The sequence below is a fragment of the Ornithorhynchus anatinus genome, chromosome 4 (assembly GCF_004115215.2).
Source record: "Ornithorhynchus anatinus isolate Pmale09 chromosome 4, mOrnAna1.pri.v4, whole genome shotgun sequence".
In the NCBI taxonomy this organism is placed as follows: Eukaryota; Metazoa; Chordata; class Mammalia; order Monotremata; family Ornithorhynchidae; genus Ornithorhynchus; species Ornithorhynchus anatinus.
In genome coordinates, this window is record NC_041731.1 from 115,395,520 (window position 1) to 115,408,317 (window position 12,798).

At 39.7% G+C, this 12,798-nt stretch overlaps 1 protein-coding gene across 1 annotated transcript in view; it reads left to right on the forward strand.

Moving 5' to 3' along the window:
- The window catches only part of NEGR1 (neuronal growth regulator 1), a 1,090,779-nt gene that overhangs the window by 50,152 nt on the left and 1,027,829 nt on the right, over positions 1-12,798 (forward strand). The gene's annotated exons all lie outside the window — the stretch shown is intronic.

The window sequence follows — 12,798 nt, forward strand, 5'->3', positions numbered from 1 at the left end:
ATGCTTGTGAAATGTACCAAGAAATCAAATCCAGAAGAAATACCAGTCAAATAGAGGAGCAGTGGGGTTTAGTGGAAAGAGGACCTGGCTTCTAATGCCAATTTGGCCATTTGCCTATGGCGTGACCTTGGACAAGTCACTTTACTCTCTGTGCTTCAGTTTCCTCATCTGGAAAATGGGGATTTGTCTCTCCTACTTAGACTTGAGCCACATGTGGTAGAGGGACTGTGTCCAACCTGATTAACTTGCAAGCCAGCACTTGATATTAACTTGTATCTACTCTAGTGCTTATGACAATGCTTGACACATAATAACCACTTAACAAATATAGTAATAATAAAAATGAAATAGTATTAGTTAATTGAGAAGCAGGAAATAGTTCAGCCCATTAAGAGAAATGGGGGAGTTTACATCTGACTAATGTTATCGGTTGGGTTCCTATGCAAAATCACTTTGTTGCTGAATGACCAGAATTTCCTCAAGGGCAAGGACAAAAGTCATTTCCTTCCATTTAATGAAGCCACAACTCTGCCCTAGTTAAAGTCTTTGTGAAAACCCTCCTTCTTCTGGAAGCATCCCTGATTGAATTTGCTCTACTCCAGGTTGAATCATCCCAACATCCACTTTAGGATTAGATTACATATTTTACTGATTTATTCACTTATTTATTCTGTCTTTCATTAGACTCTTGCTATTCTGGCAATGCTTTATCCTTTACAGAAGCAGCGTGGCTCAATGGATAGAGCCCGGGTCTGGGAGTCAGGGGTCATGGGTTCAAATCCTGGATCTGCCACTTCTCAACTGTGTGACTGTGGGCAAGTCACTTAACTTCTCTGTGCCTCAGTTACCTCATCTGTAAAATGGGGATTAAGACTGTAAGCATCACGTGGGACAACCTGATTACCCTGTATCTACCCCAGCACTTAGAACAGTGCTCTGTACATAGTAAGTCCCTAATAAATACCAACATTATTATTATTATCCTTCCTTCTGTATCGACTAACTAAAAGTGATTTGTGTGTGTGGGTCTTTCTGTTCAATTGTAAACTCCTTTGGGGAAGGGATGATGCCTTTACCTCTGTCGTACTCTCCAAGGGTTTAGTACAGTGCTCTGGGGTGCTGCTGTTAGCAAGGAGTCTATTGCCATAAATGAGGGACAAGCTTTGTTCCAATAGAGAAGACTTTGGGACAGAGAGCCTGGATGAAGGAATTAAAGTGGTAGTTTTTATATTATAGTGTTGATAATGTTGCCATTAATGTATTTATTCATCACTCTGCCACCTTACCACCAACAAGAAAGCAGGGAGTCAGGCAGACTTACAGCACATAGTGAAATGCAAGTTTTCCTTTCAGGATGCATATCTAGTCATAGCGATCCCAGCATAGCCTCAGAGATAAAGAATAGTTCCCTAACCCAGCAGGGAATTACCACTGCGATGGTCTTTCTAATCTTTGCCCATTCTTTTCAGGATTTTATTTAAGGCTGTCCACCAAAAATTCCTCAAGGGCAGAGACAAAAGTTTTTCCTACTATTGTATATGGCCAAAACTCTGCCCTGATCTAGGTGGTCCTTATAAACCTTCACCAAAGATAAAATGCAGGCATCCCCCTGCTTCAGTTTCACCTTACGCACCCTGTAGGCACCCAGTAATGCCAATGATAACTGATTGCTCCTTACACAGTGATAATATTAGAGTTGCCTACTAAGATGACGGATGAGCCAAAGTAAGAACCTACCTGTAGGAATTGATTTTACGGATTATAGTGATTATAGTGATAGCGGGGCCTGTGAATCATAAGGACCTGGGTTCTAATCCTGGATCCACCAATTAACTGGTGTGTGATCTTGGGCAAGTCACCTAAACTCTCTGCCTCAGTTACCTCATCTGTAAAATGAAAATTAAGACTGTGAGCCCTATGTGGGACAGGGACTGTGTCCAACCCAATTACCTTGTACCTACTCAGTGCTTAGTACAATGCCTAGCACTTAGTTACTGCTTAACAAATACCACAATTATTATTATTATTATTCATGTTTGATGGAAATATATTTTCACTGTCTCATCCCTTACTAGTCAGATTCTCTCTGGGGAATGCAGTGAGTAACTTTCCCCAGTGACTGAACAACATCCCATCACTTGTGTAATTAAATCCTAGCCAAGACTCATGAATATATGTGTATTTATTCATATTTATCTGTGCATCTAATTTCTTTTTCATTGGCATCGTCCTGATGTGTTTGCTCTGATTTCGGCTTTGTGCTTCTTTTTCCCCGATTCCATGACTTTTTGAAAATCATTTTTGTTTGCCACTTTCATTAGACTACTCATTCCCTTGAGGGCAGGAAATGCGTGTCCTATTAGTGTTGCTGTTGCATTCTTCCAACTGCTTAGCACAATGCTTAAACTCATTAGGTGCTGAATAAATGCCAATGACTGACTGATTAAGAGAAGACTAGGGATCTGTACACAATAGAGATTTAATAATACAGATGATCCCAGTTTGGTTAAGTGCTGGGCTTCAGATGCAGAGTGCATCAGAACTGAAATTGAGAAAGTGCAAAACAAGCATAACTGAATGGACCATATTTCCTTTTCTACAGAGCAAAGGGGTCACTCAAAGGGTCATGATGTATTTCTTAGAAGTCTCCATAGGTGTCAGATTAGATCAGTTCAGTTTGCGTGAGTGAGCATAATTTTTCAGCAAAAAAAATCAACAAAAAACTAAAAATTATTCAGATGCTGTAGTGTACATATATAAGTATATATATTTATTTGTATATTGCAAGAAAGTAAACAATGCAACATCATTGTTTATATGATCTCCCTGGTCTGAAGATCAGTTAATCAGTGGCATTTATTTATTGCTTACTATGTGTAGGCAGAACACTGTCCTAAGTGCTTAGGGAAAGTACAGTACAATGGAGTTGATAGACATGATCTCTTCCCATAAGGAGCTTGCAATCTATAGAGGGAGGCAGACATAAAAATGAATTACAGATTGGGAAAGTGGTCGAGATTAAGGAGATGTGCCTATGTGTCATAGGGGTAGGGGTAGGATGAGTATCTAAGTGCTTTAGAGGTAAATGCGTAGGTGATGCAGAGGAGCGCATGATTATGATGAGGAAATGAGGAAGTCAGGGAGGACTTCTTGGAGGAGATATGATTTTATTAAGACTTTGAAGATAGGAAGGATAGTGGTCTGTCAGTTATGAAGGGGGGAAGAGTTCTGTCCCAGAGGAGGACGAAGTCAAGGGGTCAGCAATGAAACAGACAGGATCGAGGTACAGTGAGTAGAGTGGTGCTAGAGGAGTGAAATGTGTGGGATGGATTGGGGTAAGTGATTAGTAAGGTAAGGTAGTCTGGAGAGAGCTGATTGAGTAAGCTCAGAAATGGAACAGTTAAGGATGTGGGACATAGCTTTGAAGAAATAATGATGTGGTAAAACACAAAAAGTTGAATGGAACTCTGCATAATAAACAAGTTAAAGTAAAATTCAATAAAAACATGTGGTCCTTCACCATAAATGTGGTATCGGCCCAAACAAAATATAGTGGATATTAGCCAAACAGTATCAACTGTAATAGGAACATAACTCCAGTTCCTTGGTCTTTGGCATTCAGCTTAAGTGTGATCATTCCTCCTGTTAAGAAACATACAACGGAGGGATATTTTTCTTGGAAATGAGTATTATAGTTTAGGCCTTATGATGCAGTTTAGCCTCCCGTCAAGTTAATTAAAATTAAAATGATATTTTAGACACGCAAATAATTTGTTCATGTCATTTTTTTGTTGTTGTTTTTTTACCTGTAATTCCCCATGGGAATTATTTCACTTTCTGTAGGTATCACCCATCAACCTGGAGAATAATTTCTAGGCTGAGTTTTCAACCGAAAATCTTGAATTAGCTTTTTACCTAAGAAGTTTGGTGATAGATTAAAAATGCATTAATTTTTCTCTTAGAAAAATATGGAATAGTATATATTTAAATATGGTGAATGGCATGAACTTTATAGTATATGCTGGCTATCAAGGAAAAAGAAATAATGAGGTGCTGTGTTACATAATATTTAGTCACTGGTAATATCCCAGTGCTTAGAGCATCTACACTGCAGAAATCACTTTTTAAACATTATGGTATAATTATTGTGGTTGGTTTATATTATAGGTCCTGGTCACCGACACAGGTAAAGAATAGTGCATTGAATAGACTTCAAATTATAACAGCATGGGTAACTGAGCCGAGATCAATACATGAAAGTGAGGTTGCTTTTTTTGTGGGTTTTTTTTTTTAAGTACAGATGAAAATTGCATTCACAGAAATGGAGACCCAAAGAGTTGGAAAGAACATGAAAAGATCATTCCTCTAAGATCCTTCCTCAGCAGGATTGTATCCAAAGTAAGGAGGTTAGGATAGAGTAGATCTATCCTAGTCACAACTGTCAAAATGAGGGAAACCATGATCCACTATTCCATTATGTCAAAACATTCGATATTGGTCATGTTTACTATCTAAAAATACTAAAAGGAAGATTTTGGGAGTAGGAGTGAACTGAACAGCAAACTAAAGAGGAAAAGCTTAAAGAAACTATCAAAATGAACTCCCCAAGAGCAGAGACCATGTCTTTCACTTTTGTTGTACACCCCACAAGTGCTTAATACAGTGCTCTGTGTACGGTGGGCACTCATTACATACTGTGAATTGACCAAATGAATGAATGAGTTTGGAAGATTACTGACTATTTTTACCCTGAGTAGTTGAAAAGACAGGTTCACCAACGGTGAACCAGAGGTCCTGAAGGTCAATAAGTCTCTCATGATGGAGGTATTACAGTATTGTGCAGAACACTCGAAATGAAAGACGGCAATTGGAAATCCAAGCAGCTGCCACATGGTTTACTAAAATGAGGTGCGAATCAGGAGGAAGGGCTGTAGAAATGGTTTAAGAGAGAGTAAAGCAAAGCCTCAAACTAGATGGTTTGACAGTAGACTGCTGACAGATAACATTAGTAGATATAACAGCTTGCTGGGCAGCAGTCAGGAGAGAGGTTGCTTGTTCTCCTTCAGCGGAGGATTCAGGAAAATGGGGAAACCAAATGGCAGAGTCAAAAAATGGGGCTGCAAGTTACAAATACCAGATCACAGAGAACCATCCCTACCTACATATATGCAGGATGGATGATCAATTGATAGATCAATTGAAAGCCACACCTACAGTTATAACTAGGATGTAAGCCTGGTGTGGACAGGGATTGTCTCTCTTCATTGCTGAATTGTACTTTCCAACTGCTTGGTACAGTGCTCTGCACACAGTAAATGCTCTATAAATACAATTTAATGAATGAATGAATGTTACTACCAGCACCATTTTCCAAAATGGAGGCCCAATCTATATATTCCAGTTCCTATGAACAATATATGTGATAATTTCTATTCCACTAAGCTTCATTATGTTTCATTTCCATTTCTTCATTTTTTTTGTTATTATTACCTAACACTTCATTGGTAAGTTTGATTGAGAGCCTAAAACATGTTTGGAGGTCAAAATTTACCAGATCGCAAGCCCCTGGCTGGCAGTTGTTTTTTAGTTTCTGCCCTACTTTCCCAAGTGCTTAATACAACACTTCACACTTAGGAGCTGGTAAGTAAAACCATGGATGATAAATATTATCTTTGAATATCAAAATATGTTAAAAACTAGTTGACAACTTTGACATCATCAGGCCATCACTATCGTCCACTCCATCTAGCAATAGAAGCAGATCTTTGACGTACAATTCAACAAAATATGCTGGTCGTATCGAAGATCTCTGTCAGATCAGAAAGAGTGTGCAAGTTTGACCATTTGAGAATAAATGTCGGTGCAGAATTGGATTAATGCTCTTCTGGAGTACTGATAAGACTCCCAGGAACAATGATTTATGATAATTATAGCACTTATTAAGCACTTACTGTGTCAAGGACTCTTAAACTATGGGGTAGATATAAGTTAATGAAGTTAGACAGAGTGTCTGTCCCACATGGGGCTCACAATCTAAGTAAGAGGAAGAACAGGTATTGAATCCTCATTTTCCAGATGAGGAAACTGAAGCATCTAGAAGTTAAGTGACTTGTCCAAGGTCACACAGCAGGCAACTGACAGAGCAGGAATTAGAACTCTGCTCCTCTGACTCCCAGGCCTATGCTTTTTCCATTAGGCCATGCTGCTTCTCAATGGCAAAATTACTTTAAATTGGGCAAATACTATGTCAGTAGGAAACTATGTGTTCTATAGAATCAGATAAATACAGAATCATTATGCTTGAAAATATCTCTAGGTCATTATGCTTGAAAAAATCTCTAGGTCATCTCTAGCCTGATTTAAAAGCAAGACTTCACCTAATCCATCCAAAAGTAGACGGATGTCCTGCCTCTTCTTATAGATCTTCAGGGAAGGCATGCTCACAATTTCTCTCTTTGACCTATTTCAGAGTTTAATGTATAGGTCTTCTTCGTTTGAACCCTGAGTGCTTAAAATGGAAATAAAGTAGGAAAAAAACCCCATGAAAATCAATTACATTTAATGTTTAAATTTAATGAGAAGTATTTCAAAGTGTTTTCATTTTTTAATTGATTTTTCCATGTGAGACTGAATTTTAGCACTTCAAGCACTTAGTATGGCAGTCAGAAGTGCATGCATAAGTAAAATAAGTCTTTAGATAAGGAATGATGAGTATCACACATTTCATATAATCTGACCTTCCATTACAGAAATTCAAGAGTAAAGTATATGTTCTCTATTATTTTTCCATCTCCAAGATATTGTTAGAATGTAGTTATCTCAGGAATAACTTTGCTTGAGATTTGCAAGATAGTGGTTGTATTTGAAGTGTGTGCTTAATTTCCTGGGTAGGACATTTTGAGACAGAATCCAGTTGATGTGATTCCCCATGAGAGAAAGGAAGCATGTTTGATCTAATTTCATTGTATGAAACCCCACTCTGTTCTTCTATGATCCCAAGATTTTCCTGACATTCACTGATACACTCAGTGCTTAATATATGCAGAACTTTGTATTGGGCATGTGGGAGAGAAAAAGACACATTTCCTGCTTTCAAGGAGCTTTCAATCTCCATGTCAGAAAGAGGTAACCCATTGTAAACATGCAGTTGGGACTAAAAAGAAAACTTGGAACATAGTAGCAGAATTATGGGGAAATGAAATACATGGAGGACAAAACATACAAAATTTCAGAGGGTAGATTTTGGGCTGAAATGACCAGGAGTGGTGGAAATTAGTTGAGGAGTGCTCCACGGAGAAAGTGGAATTTGAGGTGAGCTTTGAAGATGGCTAGTATTGTGGATGGTGGAGATTAAAAAAGGATGGAGTTCCAGGCAGGGAGAAGTGTGTGACCAATGAGTTGGAAACAGGAGAAGGGTAGAAAAAGAGATATATTAAGAAAGTTATCTTGGGAGACACTCCCCCTCTCAAGTATTTCTTTTCCTCCACACCACACCTTGCCCATTCCCTCATCTAGACCTTCCTTACACTCACACCTCTCTCTCTCTCACACACACATACACAGACACACAAAAAGGGAAAAACTCCCTAAGTATATAGGATATATGACTAAGCTCTTATTACTCCTATCTTTGCTCCTTTTTTCATCAACTATTCAATTGGGTGTGTACTCCTTAAGCATTTTGATACACACCCTCTCCACAAAGCACTTTTGTAAATATCCTAATACTATTTCCACTATCTATATTCTATTTTAATTTTTGTCTCCCCCTGTAGACTGTAACCTGTTTATAGGCAGGAATCACATCTACCAATCTGATTGTATTGTAATTTGACAAGTGCTTAGCAAAGTGCTTTGCATACAGCAAGTGTTCAATAAATACTTTGGATTGATGATTGATTTGGCAGCCCAGAAATGGGGCTGAGTGACTTGTGTTCTCTTCTTCCACTTTGTCTTATCCCTGATATGCTGTCTGGAGTGTCTGGGAGTTTTAAGAGATGCTCCTGGGCTCATTGCTAAACCCAACCTATCCTAATGGAGCAATTACAGATTTCTTAAGTTTTTGTTACTGGTTTGGTATCCACTGTTGCTTTTGATATTTGTGAGAGCTGTCATAAAGACTGGTGTGAGGAGAGACAAAAAGAGTGGATAGTTCCCTTTATTTGAAAATCTCTTTCTCTCCTCCCAACTCCTCTCTCTCTTCATCCAGGAAACTTGAACCCATCCAATAAGAAATATTCTGTTGCTATTAAGCTCTGTGTCCACTTGTTCCAAAAATCTAAATGAATCAGGTGCAATTTAGAAACTGGGCAGAACAAACAGGGATCATTGACATCTTTAACCTTGGGTTAAAATCCTCCTCTCAAAGACATTAGTGTCACTTGAATCTTAATAACTCCGTCTTCATAACAGAAATCTCTCTAAATAGGTTTGTATATCTAAATTAAAAATGCCCAGCGCAATATTCACTGAGTGAATCTCATCACATCAGGGAAGACCCAGGCAATTGAAAATGACTTGCTTAGACAGAAAGTCACAGGACCCCAGGGTGGCAATGTGAACTTAGATTTCCTCACTAATTCCCTCCTCTGCCCAATCCACTCCAATCTGACCACCGATAGCCCTTATGCACAACCTTGGGAAGGAACTCATTACACATAATAAACTAATAGACTGTTGGAGAGATGCTCCAGTGGGAGAAGGATAGGGAAGGAGAGAGAACTGAGAGACAGAAATCAGTCATATTTATTAAATACTGTGGGCAGAGCACTGTACTAAATGCTTGGGAGAGGACACTATAATAGAGTTGATAGACATTTTCCTTGCCCTGAAGCTGTTTGCAGCCTATATGGGGACAGAGAGAGAGAGTGTGAGAGAGAGAAAAAGAGAAGGAGAGAGAAAGCTTCCAGATGAAGAAACACTGAAAGGATTTATTGCAAAATTAGGTGGCCTTACAATCCAACAATAGTTATCCTAATAGTAGCGTATAGCTAATTCTGTCTAGGTAGGCTACCCAGCATATTGGTTATTTGTTAACAAGGAAGCAGCAGGGTTCGATCGGTCTTATTTAGCTATACACTGAATAGGGAATGGGATGGTATAGGTGCCTTCCTCAACCAGAACTTACTCTTCAAAAGACTGTCTCTGGGGCATTTCAATGTTGTGAAGCCATAGCTGATAGGACGTCAATACAATGTCCTGAAATCTGAGGAAACTACGTGATCATTAGGCAAAGCAACAGACTTTTGGAAAACATGGCAGCAGGCAGAACAGCCTGGCATGAAGTGATCAGAAGCACTGCTGATCTCCTTGAGCAGTGGACGGGATATTAAGAAATTCCAAAATTGAAAGATCGCAACACCTGACTTTACCATCACATAGTGTTGTCGGTCTGCTCGGGTCTTTTCAGCTACACTTGATTGAGATCTTCTATCACTAGGCATCTTTGAACACAAAAGACAGCTCTAGTTTACACTCCTTTCTTCTTTCCCTCTCTGACTCTCTCTTCCATACACATTTAAATAAATAAAAAATCTGTATAAATCTATATATGCATTTTTTACTTCATCCCTTTGTAGCAATGTTCTTTGGTTGCACAATGCATCCTCTACTTCTAAATATCTTCAGAAGTTATTCATTGAAATCCTATACATTGTACTATGCTAAATAATCCTTAGGGAATGAAAAAACGTCATCAACCTTTTCTTTTACTGTGAGAGTAGTGTTGCCTAGTGGAAAGAACCTGAGCCTGTGGGTCAGAACATCAATCGGTCAATTAGCGGTATTTATTGAGTGCTTACTATGTGCAGAGCACTGTACTAACTGCTTGGAAGAGCCCATACAACAGAAGATCTGGGTTCTAATCCTAGCTCAGCCACTTTCCTGCTGTGTCATTGAGAAGTCCCTTACTTGAAAGTCACTTTGCTTCTGTTGGCTTCAGTTCCTTCATCTTCAAAATGGGGATTCAATCCCTATTCTCCTTCGTACTTGGACTGTGAGCCCCATGTGGGACCTGATGGTCTTGTATACCCCAGCACCTCGTAGAGTAGGAAAATTGTGCTGGTCTGAGAATGCGGTGACCTGGTATTAAGGCTATTCCTTCCTCCTTTCACTGACTTCAGACACTTTTCTGTATCTATTTTTCTTTAGCTTTAAATTGGAATCATTATATTTGCCTTTACATATAATGCAGGGTCGATATGAAAAAAACTGTGATAGTGGCCAGTACTTTTAGGTGTTTATATCATTTCAGGAAAAAGGGACAGTATTCATTATTATTAGCATGTTACAAAATTATACATTATAATTTAAGGATATGATTTAATGACAATCTGGATGATTTAGATAATAATGCTTATGATACCTGTTAGTTGCTTGTTCTTTGCCAAGCACTGTATTCAGTGCTGAGGTAAATACAAAATAATCACATCAGACTCAGTCCCTCTATTGTGGGACTCACAAATCTAAGTAGGAGGGAGACCAGGTATCGAATCTCATTTTGCATATGAGGAACCTAAGACACAGAGAAGGTAAATGATTTGCCCAAGGTCACATTGCAGGCAAGTTGCTAACTGGGGACCCATCTCTGGGAACCCATGCTGCTTGGAGAAGCAGCAAGGTGTAGTGGATAGATCACTGGCCTGGGAGTCAGAGGGTCTTGGGTTCTAATCTTGGCTCTACTACCTGTCTGCTGTGTAATCTTGTGAAATCACATCACTTCTCTGTGCCTCTGGCCTGTTATCTCTATCTCTAAAATAGGGATTAAGATTGGGATCCCCACGTGGGACAAGGACTTGTCCAACCCAATTTGCCACCCCGGAAGTTAGTACAGTGCCTGGAACATAGTAAGGGCTTAACAAATACTATAATTATTATTATTACCCCCCCAGGAGGTAACTGTATGTAAATCAATTGACAATCTATAAAAATGAGCTAAAATTATCCATGTCCGTAAAGACCAGACAGATATCTAGATGCCCATAGATACTGGTGACTGCTATCAGAGTAGCTTCAGCAGTAGGAGGAATGCTGGAAGGGAGCGTTCATTGAGCAGCTTTTACAGCAGATGCCTTTATTTAATTGGTTATCCTGGTTCTCCTCCTCTCTCCGTCCTCCTTCCCCATTTCTGCTTCTTATACATCATGATGCCCATGAATGCACACACTCTCATAAGTTCACAGGCACAAGATCCCTACCAGAAGATTTTCCAACAGACAAACCAACCTCCATCCCCAGCAAAGCACTCTTCCAATGTCCATTATCTCCTTTGGAATCACATCTGCCTGTTCACCTGCAGGCAATATCCTCTTTATGTGAATGGAAAGGTAATCATTTCACTGCTTAGGGCACAGTGACACAGCCTGCATTACTGGAGCCCAGTCTGGTTTGTGAATGCGACAAGAAGCAGCGTGGCCTAGTGGAGAGAGCACAGGCCTGGGAGTTAGAAGGACCTGGATTCTAATCCCGGCTCCATGTCTTGTCTGCTATGTGACTTTAGGCAATCACTTAATTTCTCTGTGCTTCAGTTTCCTCATCTGTAAAATGGGGGTTAAGATTGTGAGCTCTACTGTGTCTAACCGATTATCTTGTTTCTATCTCAGTGCTCGGAACAGTATCTAGCACTTAATAAGTGCTTTACAATCATCATTACTATCATTATTTTTTTATTATTATTGCATTTAGAGGTTGGAGTTCCCCTCTCAAGTGGATTTCCTGGTCCAAAGTGTCTCTAAGTTTGCTGGGGATACTTTTAGTGCCTGCATCCCAGCCAGATACCCCACTTGGCCTTCTGGTGTTCCCTCAAGATGGTCACACCCATTTCATCAATGCTTCAGATGTTTGTCACCCCGCTGAGGGCAAGACATCCTAAGTGCGATCTTCCCTATTTACCTTCCTCCTCCATCTACCACCTTCTGAGACACCAATGGATCATCTTCCCCCTGGCAGGTTGGCAAAGCAAGATAGTGGCTCTAATCCCTCCTGACTGTGGACTTGGTGGTGGGTGTGTGTGTGTGGTGGGGGTTGTTTGATGTATATTTATTTGAATTTCTTCCTCATTTTCCCTCTCTAAATTGCAGCTATCGATGGAATGCTGCCAGCCTTATGAGAGTTCAGGTCTAGATCCTTTTCTCAGTGCCATACCTTAGTTTCTGCTGCACCAACAGAAAAGGCCCACAGGTCAAACTTGACAGGAAATCATTCCCCAGAGGCTGCATCCTCCCAACCTGTATATTCTTCTGTAGCTTCTGCTGAGGTGGATTTTTAAAGTTTGTAGTGAGTCTAGAAAGCTGCTCCCATGTGAAAAGCCTCCAGTCTCTCCATTCCCCACAGTCCACCCCCCCGTGCCTGTTCTCTCCCACTTTTGATGTGTCAGTAAATATTTGGAAGTCTATTATTTTATTGTATTTTTAATATTTGTTAAGTACCTACTATGTGCCAGGCATTCATTTATTAATTCATATTTATTAGGTGCTTACTGTGTGCAGAACACTGTACTAAGCACCTGGGAAAGTACAATACAACAATAAAGAGTGACAGTCCCTGCCCACAGTGAGCTCACAGTCTATAGGAGGGGTGAGGTACAACAATACAAATAAACAGACCTCAATATTAATAAATAAAATTTCAGATGAGTGCTGTGGGGCTGGAAAATGGGGGTAGAACAAAGGGATCAAGTCAAGGTGATGCAGAAGGGAATGGGAGATGAGGAAAAGTGGGGCTTATTCTGGGAAGACCTCTTGAAGGAGATATGCCTTCAATAAGGCTTTGAAGGAGGGAAGAGTAATAGTCTGGTGTATT